The 13348-nt window shown below is 61.1% G+C and overlaps 1 protein-coding gene across 1 annotated transcript in view; it reads left to right on the forward strand.

The window, feature by feature from the left end:
- Positions 1 to 13348, forward strand: part of JPH3 (junctophilin 3) — a 37781-nt gene that overhangs the window by 14286 nt on the left and 10147 nt on the right. The window lies entirely within an intron of this gene.

Raw genomic sequence — 13348 nt, forward strand, 5'->3', positions numbered from 1 at the left:
GTGGGTGGGGTGGGGTGGGCATGGATTGGGGCCCGAGTGGGGGGGCGGTGGGGGAATGGGGGGACCCGGGGTCCTGCAGCCTCCCTTTCACTAGAGGAGGGTCTTCCATCCCTCGGAGATGTCTCGGGTTCGGATCTCGGGTTCGGTTCCGTTCCAGATCGTGCGCTGTGACAAAGGGCACCCCCCAGTCAAAGCGCCCCCTCCGCTCCCAGGCAAAATGAGTCCCCTCCCAAAGCAAAGCGTCCACCATCGTGGCTTGGCTCCCCGTGCATGTAAAAGCTGACTCGTTCGTAGTGGAGGGGGAGGTAGGAGTGCGATAAACCAAAAAGGCCAAACCCACTGCTGCCGAGTGCATGCCGACTCTTGCGCTGAGCCTCGCCCCAGCAGGGTTTGCTGTAGGTCTTTCTCGGAGCACACAGCCTCCTTCTCCTGAGGAGAACTGGCCGTGGGGTTGAACGGTCTTGCGGTTAGCAGTCCAGTACCCAGACCCCATGACGTGCATGACGGGCTTGTCCAGATACAGTGGGGATGACCCGAGGTGCGCCGATGTTGGCACCGGTCGACTTGATGTCTGCAGGAGCATCAGGATGAGGGCGGGGGCTGAGGAGAACCAGGGTGACCAACTGGTCCTGCGCTCTTAAGCTTGCTTATTTGTAAGGATGCCTCACAGGCTCTGCCGGGTGGTCAGGGTGGACGAACTGGTGTCCAGTGCACCCTCTGACCACGGGCAGCTGCCCTGCTGGTGATACAAGACCAGGGTTCCCTCTACCTCTGGGCTTAGAGCCTGTGGGCCCAGGGTGGCCAGCCCAGGGCCCTGGGGGAGGGCCCAGAACTGACACGGGTGTGATACGGCTTTGGGTTTGAGGCTGGCAGCTCAGGGGGTGACGGGCTGGGTGCGGAGTAAGCCTGTGAGCCTGTGTGTGGATCATGCGGGGCCATGGGACCAGGGAGGTGGCAGGGGAGGGTCACAGCTGCTGACAGCCTCGGGCCCAGGATGGCCAAGGGTCCTTCCAACAGCCCTAAAGGGGCACTGCCTGCCCACTGGCAGATGGCTTTGTGAAGGTGGCACAAGGCATCTTAGGAAACCACAGGTCTGCCTCCTGCTTCTGTGCTTCCAGGGTCAGGGCGGGCTCTCTGCCTCTGCCCTGAGGCTCCCTGACAATGGTGGTGGTGGGGTCCACCCTGAGACTCTCTGGGTCCATCCAGAGGTCCCTAGGCAGTGGGAGGGACTGATCACGTGTCTTTCCCGAGGACACTCTACCCCCAGTGGGGGTCAGGCTGGGAGGGCCCAGGGAGACCCCAGATCAGGCTCAGGCCCCCGTGCGGTCACCCAGGAACAATGGTCTATGTGGACCCAGCTCTCTGGTCCCTGGTCTGTGTAGGTCCAGCTCTCTGGTCCCTGGTCTGTGTAGGTCCAGCTCTCTGGTCCCTGGTCTGTGTAGGTCCAGCTCTCTGGTCCCTGGTCTGTGTGGGCCGGGCTCTCTGGCCCCTGGTCTGCAGCAGCAGAACGCAGTGGGACGGAGCCTGCCGCCCGGGGCCTCTGAGGTATGAGCCAGGAAGGTGGGATCCCCACCTGGGCCTGGAAACGGGCCGCAGCAGCGCTCCGTCAGCTCACCTGGTGCTCAGGAACAGCCTGGGTGCAGCAGGATTTCCCACTGTGAAGGTAACCCCGCCCTCGATGAGGAGGATGAAGCGTGGAAGGGAGGAAGTGGCCAACTCAGGCTGGGGGCCAGAGACCGGGGGCCCACCTGCCTCCACTCTTGCTTTTACCCCTTCCTGTTATTTATAGAGTGACTCACTTAAAATGTTATTTCTAGCTGAGGAGGCCTGGTGGTGTCCTGGGTCATGTGTCGGACGGCTAGCCACAGTCAGCAGTTTGAAGCCACCGGTCACTGCACTGGGGAAGGAGGAGGCTCTCCGCTCTCGTAAGGAGTGAGTCTCAGAAACTCAAAAAGCGGGCCGTTCTACCCGTCCTGTGGGGTCCGGACGAGTGGAATTGACCCTGTGGGCACGAATTGAGTGAGTTATGACGGTAGCTGAGAAATTCAACGACAGTGCACTGGGCAGCGCTGCAGAGCCCTCTTGACCGTGTCGGAGAGCAGGGGTGTTACTTTCAGGTCTGAGGTACCACTGCCTGACCCGGGCCAGGGTGGTCTCACACGCGTGTGAAAGACAGGCAGGGAGCGGGCAACCAAGAAGAACCGGTGCACTTGGATTAGGACGTTGACGAAGAATATTGGACGTATCGCGGACGTGTAGAACAGACAGCTGTGTCGGCAGGACAGCCAGGATGCTCCTTGGAAGCGGGGAGGGCAAGACTTCCCCTCACGCACTTTGGACGTGTTGTCAGCAGGGACCAGTCCCTGGGGAAGGACAGCACGCTTGGTGAAGTGGAGGGGCAGCAGAAAAGGGAGGCCCTCGGCCAGACGGACGGCCCCAGTGGCCGCAGTGGTGGGCTCAGACCCAACAACGGTTGTTAGTTGGGCACCGGACCAGGCAGTGCTTCTTCCTGTGGTTCTTGAGGTCAGAACCGGCTTGGGGGCCCCTGAGGACCACAGGTGATTGATGACCTGTTTTGTTGACCACCCAGGACAGGAGGCGGTGCTGCTCAGAGCTACCACTCTGACCTGAGGGGTTCCCTGTCCGCTGCAGGCCAGAAGGAGCTGTGCAGGGCTTTCTGGGGCATGGGGACCGACCGGTCAGGTTGAAGGCCAGCAGGAGCTTTGGGACTGGGGACACGGAGCCCAGGGTGGCTTCCAAAACCTCCCACCAGAATGAGGGGAAGCTGGGTGGCTAGGTGTCCCCCTCCCAGGCATGTGGGGGCCCAGGGCTGGAGGAGGGGGGCAACCAGGGTGGTCAGAGGGCTGCAGGCACAGGCATGTGTAGGGCGGTCAGGCATGCGGGGGGTGGGGGCCACTGAGTTGGAGAGGTCAGGCATGTGGGACGCGCAGAGCTGCATCCTGGCCATTCCCTCTGTGGGCATGAACTTGGAGTCCCGCTGTAGTGAGAGGCCTGCCATGGAAGCCCAGCACTAGGCTGTCCCTGAGCTGCCCCAGGCCGGCCGCCCTGGCCAAGCATCCTTACCCGGGAGGGCTCCTCCGGCTGAGTGCTGCTCTGGACTCAGGCATGTACGCACGCGCACAGGCACATGCTCACTCATTCATGCACCCACACTCACAGCTCATGCACACACTCACTGCCTAATGCACTCACACCCATAGCTCATGCTCACATGCACACACACTCATAGCTCACGCTCACATGCACACACTCCCTCGTGCACACACACTCATAGCTCACGCTCACAGGCACACACACCGATACACGTACATGCCTGCATGCACACACTCACACACTCATGCATGCACATTCAGCTCACGCTTACAGGGACACACACACACACTGACACGTGCATATGTCCACATGAACACTCATACACTCACAGCTCACACTCACACACGACCACACACACCCCTAATACCACACACACTCACATTCACAACCACACCCCCACACACTCACATGCACACATCATAACACACACCTCACATGCCCACACAAATACAATATCACACACACTTACATGCATTCACACACACACACACCCCATACACAGAAACCACACACAATACATACATGCATGCACACACACTCACATATACACACTATACCACATGCATTCACATATGTGTACCCACATGCACACATCACACACTTGTACACACATGTATTAGTCTGGGTACTTTAGAGAAACATATCCACAGAAACAAACTTATGTAAAAGAGTTTTATATAAAGGTTAAGTGCACATCAAGAAAACATCCCAACCCAGTGCTGCCCAAGCCCACAAGTCCAACATTAACCCATATGTCTGACACCAATCCACAAAGTCCTCCTCCATCTCACAAAATACTCTATGATGCCGACTGCAGGAGGAAAGCCGAGTCAGTGAATATGTAAGCATCTCAGCACTGGCAGGGGTCTCCACACAGCTGCTCCAGCACCCAGGGCTGCATCAGGGTAGGTCCATGTGGCTTCTCCTTGGGGATGTCTTGCAGGAAGTCAGCCTTGCAAGCTGAAGCAGGGAACTGCTAAGGCAGCTGCACCCTGGTCCGACCAACAAAGCAAGAGACCCGAGAACTCGAAAGGCAAGGCTCACCGAGCCATTTATCCCTCCGCCCTTCAATTAATCCCACATGTGTTTATCGGCCGGGTTGGCACAATAAACTAACTAACTCAACGCATTTTTACCCATCAAACACACATACATGCAAACACTCATGCACACACACTCTTGCCTATATGTGCACTAGACACAGTCACAAACACTGTACCCACAGGCTGAATGGCTCGTTCCTCCCCTGAGGGGCAGGTCTGTGCCTCTCCTGCCCCTGGTCAGCTTGCTCGCAGGCTGATAGGAGTACTGTAGCCCATCCTCCACATCCTGCCCTCACCCTGCTGCCCTAGCTGTAGCCTCCACGCCCCCATGTACCTGCCCTCGGTGGAGGGTGTGTGTGTGTGTGTGTGTGTGTGTGTGTGCTGGGTTGATGTTTGGCTATCTGAGGATTTCTATGTCTCAGGGAACAGGGGCGGGGGAGGTGGTCCTGGAAGGGGGTTCATTGTCGTGGCGACAGCAGGTGGATGTGCAGGTGGGATGTGGGTGGGGCAGGGGAGGCTGGGAGCAGCTTGGGTTGTGGGGATGGGAGCAGACTGGATTATAGGGGTGGAGTGAGAGGGGGTGTCTGTGCCCTGGGTGGGGGTGGGAGCAGCTTGGATTATAGGGGTGGGGTGAGAAGGGCATCTGTGTTCTAGGTGGGGATGGGGGAGCACCCTCATTGTGGGAGTGTGTTGAGGGGGAGATCTATGTTCTGGGTGGGGGTGGGAGCAGCCTGGATATTAGAGATAGGGATGGGGGGCATCTGTGCCGTGAATGGGGGTGGGAGCACCCTGATTGAGGAGGTGGGATAAGAAGGGAGGTGTCTGCTCTGGATGGGATCGGGGGTGCAGTCTGGATCATGGGGGGTGGGGATGGGGGAGCATCTGTGTCTTAGGTTGGGGTGGGAGCAACCTTGATCACAGGGGTGGGATGAAAGAGGGGCAGGGGCAGGAGCAGCCTGCCAGGTGGGAGTGGAGAGCCATCCTGGGACAGGCATGGAGGGTGCCCGTGACTGCTCCCAGAGCTGGGTGGGGGCCTATGGGCAGGGCAGGGGGACTGGCCCTGTGTCAGGAGCCGGTTCCTGCTCTCCTTCCAGTGCAGAGCCAGGCACGGCAGGGAGTGGGTGTGGAGGACCCTCTACCAGGTTCCTCCATCAGAGATCACAGCCTCTTGATACGCTATGCACCCTCGTCCCCTGCCCCCCTGGGCAGACATGACTAATGGACCCCTGGCTGCATCCTTCCCATGGGCCCAGCACTGGCATGCATGCCCTGCTAATCAACCAGGGGGCCCTATGGCCACGCTGGAGAGAGACCAAGGGTGCTCCTGCAGATGGGCTCACCGACACCCCCTGCTGGCTGGGACCTGCCAGTGCTCCCTCCCACCCATGCTTGATCCCACCCTCCAGATGCCGGGTGGGTGGAGGGAGTGGGCGCTATGTGGACTCTGCTTACATCCAGGTCTGCAGAGAGAGGGGCTCCCATCACCGCACTGTGAGCACCTGCTGTGCACACCGTCCTTTCCGGTCTTGGGTCCTGTGTGGACGCAGAGCAGGAGCAAATGGCCTCCAGGAGGCAGCTTGCCTGGCCCCCCTAGGTGCTGTCCAGGGTGCTCTGGCCCTCAGCGACCCTGTGGGACTGGGCAGGACTGGCCAGACGCTTCCTGCTCTGTTGGCTTCCTGGGGCACACAGCCAGAGCGGTCCCCACGGAGCCCCTGGTTCCCTGCCAACCCGCACCCTCTGAGTTGGTAGCTGAGCACTTAACCATTGGTGCCCTCGGGGCTCCTTGGTCATAATAGATCCCGGCAAGATGATGGGAGCCCTGGTGTCTCCGTGGGTTACGTGCCCAGCTGCTCACCGCAGGTCAGGAGAAAGGAGAGGTCACTGCTTTGCAGGAGAAAGACAGCCAAGTGCTCTCTGCTCCCTGAGGGGTTCCAGTCTCGGAAGTGCCCAGGGCATTCTCTGTCCTGTAGGAAGCAGGGTCAGTTCCCTGTCTGGTAGAGTCACTGTGAGTCGGAGTGACCCTGTAGGTGAGCACAGGCAGGTGCAGGGCAGCCCACACGGGCAGTGAGAAAAAGGAACGCACAGAGACCCAGGATGACCAATGGGCACCAGGGGAGCAGGCGGGGATGCTCCAGCTTAGGGATTGTCCTGTGGGCTCGCAGAGGTTGGGTGTCTTGGGGACACACACACAGCAAGGATGGTGACGCACAGAAAACTTCCCTTGGCGCTAGAATTGCGCTGCGTGAGGGGCGCTGTCATCCTGGGGGCGGACACCTGGGGGTATGGACGGTCAGGCGTTCAGTTTCATCTCCTTGATGGCCGTCACTCAGGCCACTTCCTCCTGTCCCTGTGCCACACCTGTCCCTCCACCCCAAGTCCTCTGAGCTCCATCCTGGGCACTCGGTGTGGCTCCGGGGCCGGAGTTCCTCCTCAGTGTGTGCCTGCCGTTGTCCCGTTCCCGCATCCCGGGCTCCTTGCTGTCTGTCCCCGGTGGAATCGTGTCCCCTGAAATGAGTGTTGGAGCCTTAGCCTTCCCCCTCCCCCGGGGCTGCCACCTGCCCTGGGCTACGCTGGGCAGGCCACATGGGTGCCAAGCGGGCCCTATCACCTCCAAGTGACAATGAGCACCCTGGGCAAGGTATCCACACAGGCGCAGGGGCAGAGGGGTGCAGACAGGCCTGGGTGAGAGCCTGGGACCCAGGGCCCCGTCGGCAGCCTCCCTCGTCTCCAGGGTCCCTTCCCACCCGTCCAGCGGCAGGTGTTTTCATGGGCACGTTGCCTTTGGGGAAAATGCCCACAAATCAGGTTTTGAGAGCAACGTGACCTGCCTGCCGTGTCCCGTGAAACCTGTTTCGGGTGGAACCTGGACTTGCTCATCCCGCCCCGTCTGCCCGCAGCGCCCTGCAGAGCCAGAGAAGTGCCTGCTCATGGACTCTGAGCCCTTCGCCCTGTGGCTGGCTCAGGGAGGGCGGGGGGAGGAGCTGGCTCTGGGGACAGTGTTGTGGTGGCCTGTCCTTGGGGAGCCCCTATTGCTTGTCCTTGGGGAGTCCCTACTGCTTGTCGCTGGGAGACGCCTCAGGGCTCATCTTCAGAGGGAGCCATGGCTGGGCCCTGGGGGAGCTGGGGCCCCCAGGAATGAGAGAGAGAACCCGCCGGGACCTGACCCCTTCCCGACCTTGCCCATGCCCTCTGAACCTAAACCTAGGGCCCTCGAGCCCATTCTGACGCATAGTGGCTCACGGGATGGGCAGAAACCGCCTACTGGGTCTCTGGCTGTCACCCCCTGTCACCCCGAGGGGAGCAGACAGCCTCGTCTCTCTCATGCGGAGTGGCTGGTGGGTCCTGATGCTGGCCTTTCAGTGAGGGTCTGGCCCTCAAGCCCCTGGACTCCCAGTGCCTCTGGGTGCAGGGCAGTGGGATCGCTGCCAGGGGTAGGGTCTCTTGGTCTGTCCTTCGCTGTGGAAAGAGAGGCTTTCCACTCCCGTGAAGGGCGACGCCTCGGGAGTCCACGGGGGTGTCCCCTGCCCTCTGGGTGGCCGAGTTGCTGGCAGGGGGCTGGCCAAGCTGCACTCTGGGTAAGGGCTCCTGGCCGCGCTGCTGATGTGATGGGGGAGTGTGCTCATCACTTCATCAATCGGCCAGCGGATTCCTCTTGGAAAAAGTGACTCCCCCAGAAAAGCAGGCACAGCGCGCCCCTCCAGGAGCCGTCCCACCCTGTCCACCCCGGGGGCTGGCGCTCCCTCACACCGTCTTTGCCTGAAGCTCCTGACCACCAGAGGCCGGGCCCATGCTGATGTGCAGATTCCTCCTGGACAGGACTGCCCCTCGCTGCCCCCTCCCTGCCTATGAGAGCTGTGTCCCCCGGGGAGGCCTAGTAGGATGGGCAGTGGTGCAGAAGCCCAGGTGCGGGCAGCTGGAAGGCGGTGTCTGCCCCGCCCCCAGCAGGTGGTACAGTAGAAATGACCCCTATGCCTGGGAACACTGCCGCTTCCTGACTGACCCTGACGACCACGCCCTGCCTCCAGACTGGTGGGGGTGCCGTTCTCCGAACCCCAACCTCGGGCTGCGGAGCTCTGCCCTCCCTGCCCATGTGCCCTCTGCTCTGCTGCCATCGGGCCTGGTGACTAGTGTTTACCCAGCGGGCAGTTTGGCTGGCCAGTGCCAGGGCAGGCGGTAATTTCAGGAGAGGGGAGAGGCAACCTCGTGACGGACGCCCAGCACTGGGTCCCACAGCCCAGTCCCCAGGGCGGCCGCCTCTGTCTGGAGTCTGGCTGGTTGAGCTTCCAGGCCTCAGGGCTGTGGCCGCTGGCCCTGCTGGCCGTGACTCTCGAGGACTCTGAGGCCTGAGAAGGGTGCTGAGCTCGGCTGGGCTTCGAGGGAGAGCGGAGCAACAGGCAATATGCCCTGGGCATACCCTCCCCTGTGCCTGGCCCTCATGTCTGCAGGGCATCAGTTCCTGGGTCTCTTGGCATGGTGGCTAGCACAGTGTCCCTAGCATGTCAGGTCGGTGTCTTACTGCCACAGGACTCCCCATACTCAGAGGCTTGTAAGGGCAGCTGTGTCCGGCCAACCAGCGGGGGTGCTGCGGGCAGCTGCGTTCCGGCATCTCCAGGGCAGGCCCTCCAGTCTCCCTCAGCTTCCCTGGCTTGGGGATGCATTTCCCTCTGGTCATAAGACACAAGTCACATGGCCAGGACACCCCCCACCCCAAACCCACACACACTTTGTGCTGTCACTAAGCTGGTGACAGCTGCTGGCTCGGGCCCCCACCCCCACCCCGTACTTCTCAGGGCAGAGCTGTGAGCCGCAGGGCAGCCGGGCCTTTCCTCCAGGTTGCCTCTGGGTAGGCTTGAGAGGCCAACCTCCGTGAGCAGCCAGGCATGGGCACTGCCCGTGGCACCCAGAACGTCTGCACAGACGGCCCGCAGGTCCTTTGGGGCACTAAGTCACATGAACTTTCCCCAGCTCACACACTGGTAGGCTGCCCCCACCCGCCCACTATAGCTAGCCCCCTGGCCAGTGCTGCTGCTTCCTGGCAATTCCGACTCCAGGGCGCTGCTCCGGTGCAAGGCTGCGGTGACAACCTCCCACAGTGTGGGCGGCAGGAATCAGGAGCCCAAACCAACCCAGACTCCCTGCCTTTGAGCCCATTCTGGCTCAGAGAGACCCTGCAGGACAGGCCGGGCCGGGCTGCCCAAGTGGTGGTTGCAAGACAGTCACTCTGCACGGGAGCAGACAGCCTCATCTTTCTCCTGCAGAGCTGGTTTCCAGCTGCCGACCCGAACAATCAGGGGCGTGGGAGCTTTTCTCCTGCCAAGGGCCACCTCGATAGAGCCCAGCTTCACGGGCCGCGCAGAATGACCCACTGCAACATTAACCTGCCGTCTCTGCTCACACACTTCACTAGCTCAGCCCCTACTGCTGGCTGGGAGGCCTGGGGTATGGTGGTCACTGACCCAAGCTCAGCAGTTTGAAACTACCAGCCACTCCGCGGGAGAAAGGCAGGGCTTTCTGGTCCTGTAGAGTTGCGGTCTCAGAAACACATGGCCTCTGGGGCGCCACGAGTCCGAATGCTGAGGGCTGCGTCCGCGTGGCGGCTGGAACGGGGCTGCTCTTCGGTGAGGCCAGTGAGGCCAGCTGGCATGGTGACTTCCTGCTGACCCCAGAAACATATCCTCTCCTGGAGTGCCCGGAGACCAGCTCTCCCACTGGGCTAGCGCCTGGCGTTGTGGAGTGATTGGCTGGAGGGGAGGGGAGGGAGGGGGGGAAGGGGTGGGTGGGCTCCTCCCTTTGCATCTTCTCACTTCCAGGGGCTGCCCACATCCCTTGGCCCAGGGCGCCTCCTCCAGCTCTGAGCCGACCAGTGCTGCCCACTCCTGCCCAGCTGTGGCCCCCCGTCCTGCCTGCTCTCCAGGGAGCCTGACAATGTACAACCATCTCCTGACACCTCCCCAAGGCCCCGATGGATCCCGAGTTGGGTCTGTCCTTTGGGGAACTGAACATTGGAAGGAAACCTCCCAGTCTCTCTCACTGGGTGGTGGGGAAGGAGAGGGCATAGTGTGGGCCCCGCTTTGTGGGCCGCCTGTCCTAAGTCTCTGCCAGGGGTTACAACTTTGCCCACGCTGACTTGTGGTGGCCTGTGTCAGTGCTTGCGTCCTGGGGAGGGGTGTCTTCACGGGGGTTCGGGGGCCATTTCTCTTTACTTTAACTTTTCGTTGTGACAGGTGCAGGTGGGGGGGAGGGAGATTATAGACTGCACTGGTTTCCCATTCAACCAGACAGGTGCCTTTTGCTCCCATCCTTGTCAAAGGCCTTCCCGGTTTTCAATGGCTCCTCTCCTCACAGCATGTCCTAAGCACAGGAGACCAAGTCAGCGTTCCGGCTGTACTTCTTCCAAGACACATCTGTTTTCCTTTTTGCTCTTTGGACACCGTGGTTCGGTCAATGCCCGGGGCACCGTCATCCAGACACACCGATTCTGCTCCAGTCTTCTTCCTTCGGCGCCGGCTCTCTGCACACCAGGTGGTGGGGGTGCCAGGCTTGAGTCAGGGGCTCCTTGGTCCTCAAAGTCAGCTCCTCGCTTTGCGATGCTCTCCAGAGGTCATGTGCAGAAGGCTCACCTAAGGCAGTGGTTCTCAACCTTCCTCAAGCCATGACCCTTTTGTAAGTTCCTAATGCTGTGGTGACCCCCCAACCATAAAATTGTTTCGTTGCTACTTCATCACTGTCATTGTGCTACTGTGATGAATCGGGTGACCCCTGTGAAAGGGTTGTTCCACCCCCAAAGGGGTCGTGACCTTCAGGCTGAGAGCAGCTGACCTAAGGCAGTGCGTCCGTGGAGCTCCTGATCGCTGCTTTTCCTCGAGCATCAAGCAAAATGAAATCTCCGACGGCTTCAATCTTTTCTCCGTGTATCAGATGCTCCGTAGGGTCCAGCGTGGGGACGGGCCTTCTTCACACCGAGGCGCATCCCATCTGGAGGCTGCAGCCCTGGACCTTCATCAGCAAGTGCTCCAAGGCCTCCTCGCTCCCAGCAAGCGAGGCTGTGCTGCACGTTGTCAATAAACCTCCCTCCGGTCCCGAATCCCCTTGTTCCTGCGAGCCAGCTTCTCTGGTTTTGTCAGCACGCAGACCGGATCGGGATGGCGAGGCGACAGCCCTGGTTTTAAACCGCACGGGATTCCCTGGTCTGTTCAGATGGCTCCACGAGGGACGGGAAAAGCTGCCTTTCTGACTGTGCCGGTGAACTCCTGGGATCGGCAAGACAGCCACCTCACGCCCCACGCGAGAGAAGCCAACAAAGACTGCAGGGAGGTGGCAGAGAGAGAAAGGAGGCCCGGCACCAGCCCCCTACACACATGATGTGGGGACCGCCTTCCTGCGCGCAACACCTCAGTGGAGGGAAGCCGTGGTTCGGCGCTGGGTGGCTAATAGGAAGGAAGGTGGTTCAGACCCACCAGCCGCTCACTCCAGGGGCAGAGCCTTGTGCTCCCGTCGGGACTGATGGTCTGGGAAGCCCTGTGCCGACTGAGTGGCCTGAAGTCTCTCCATGGCAATGCTGGGGTTGTGGCTTCCAAGTAGCCATTGCCGACATTTGCCGCCAGGTTGGACATGTGGCACGTGTGTGTGAACTGTCCCAGATTTCAGGGCCCAGTAGTGACAGCAGAAGGAGGACGTCACCCTGTCCCGGTGCCAGGGCGACTTGCACCCCAGCACAGGCAGAGGGGCTCTGGGCTTGCTGATAATGACGCAGTCCGGGACATGCCGTCTGCCATCCTGCTGGTGCCGCGTCTTAGTGCCGCTGCCACCGCCACAGCCGCCACCAGGTTTCCGAGTTGGTCGCTGTTGACGGAGTAGAAAGCCCCATCTTTCTCCCAAGGAGCTGGCGGCGGTTTCAAACGGCCGACCCCACAGATCTCAGCCCACCGAGGGCTCCCTTGCTGTCCGGTGAGACAGAGTGTGAGGTTTTGTGTCCCCCCAAAATACATACATGTGACAAACCTCTACCCCTGGACTTGTGGGGTCCACACCACATGGGGACAATGGTCTCTTAGCTATGCCAGCCAGGCCATGGGCTGGCCCTGCTGTCCCCACCCCTTGCTGGCAGCTCTGGGCAGCTATGGAGCCAGGGAATTTCCCAGAAGGCGGGCTGGCCTGCAGGGCCAAGTCTCACCCGGGCATCTGCAGAGGGGGATGGGAGCTTGCTGTGCTCCCAGCCCTGGGCGTGGGGTCCCCCATCCAGCCGCCCACTTCCGACAGGGTTGCCTTGGAAACTGCAGCCGAGGAGGAGACACTTCCGTCTTCTTCTCTGGCAGCCGGCGCCTGTGTGGGGAGCAGGGCTGGGCTCGGCAGAGCCCCCAGCACCAGCCCGGGGGTCTGCGCTGACAAAGGGCAAGGCCAGCGGGAGGGACAGGGTCTGTACTACCCCTGCCCTGCTGAAGGCCCTCCGGTAGTCAGCAGGACAGGAGCCCCTCTCCCCACAGGCGTTGGGACCCTCGCCCTGGGGGTGTCCACTGACCCCCAACGGCCTCCGTTTTCTTGTCTGATAAACGGGCCACTGGGGGGACACAACCCTGCCCCTTCTCTGCACCCTCAGGGTTGCCCTGGACCTGCAGCCCCTCATCTCCTGCCCCAGAGCCAGTGGCCCAGAGATTGGGGGGAGGGGGTTGGCAGGCAGGGAGGCTGAGGCTGAGGGCAGTAGTGAAGGGCTCTCAGGCCTGGTCTCAGGAAGGAAGCTACAAACCGTCCTATCTGAGTCTGTCCACAGCCCCCTGTAGCCCTGTTGGTGGGTGGGTGGGGGCGGTCGGTTGTGGAGAAGGAGCTCGCAGGGTGGGGAAAGGTGCTGGGCTGTGAAGAAGGACGGAGCTGGGGTGAAGACACACGGTTGCGAAGCTCTAGCCTGGGAGGTGGGGCCGGGCCCGGAGCAGCTGCCTCCTTTGCCATGGGAGCAGAACTAGACGGTGCCCAGCTGCCCTGGCTGAGCGTTTGATAGCTCTTACTCGACATCGCTCTTCCACACCGAAGGTGCCATGGACGGCCAACGAGCCACCAAATCTGTCTCGGAAGAAGTACGGCCAGAGTGCTCCTTAGAGGCCAGGGTGCCGAGACTTGGTCTCACGTACTTTGGGCATGTGGTCAGGAGAGACCCGGCCCTGGAGGAGGCCATCAGGCTTGGACAGTAAAGTTGAGGG

Source organism: Echinops telfairi, unplaced genomic scaffold, assembly GCF_000313985.2.
Source record: "Echinops telfairi isolate 266 unplaced genomic scaffold, ASM31398v2 ScPeMD7_2291;HRSCAF=2852, whole genome shotgun sequence".
NCBI lineage: Eukaryota > Metazoa > Chordata > Mammalia > Afrosoricida > Tenrecidae > Echinops > Echinops telfairi.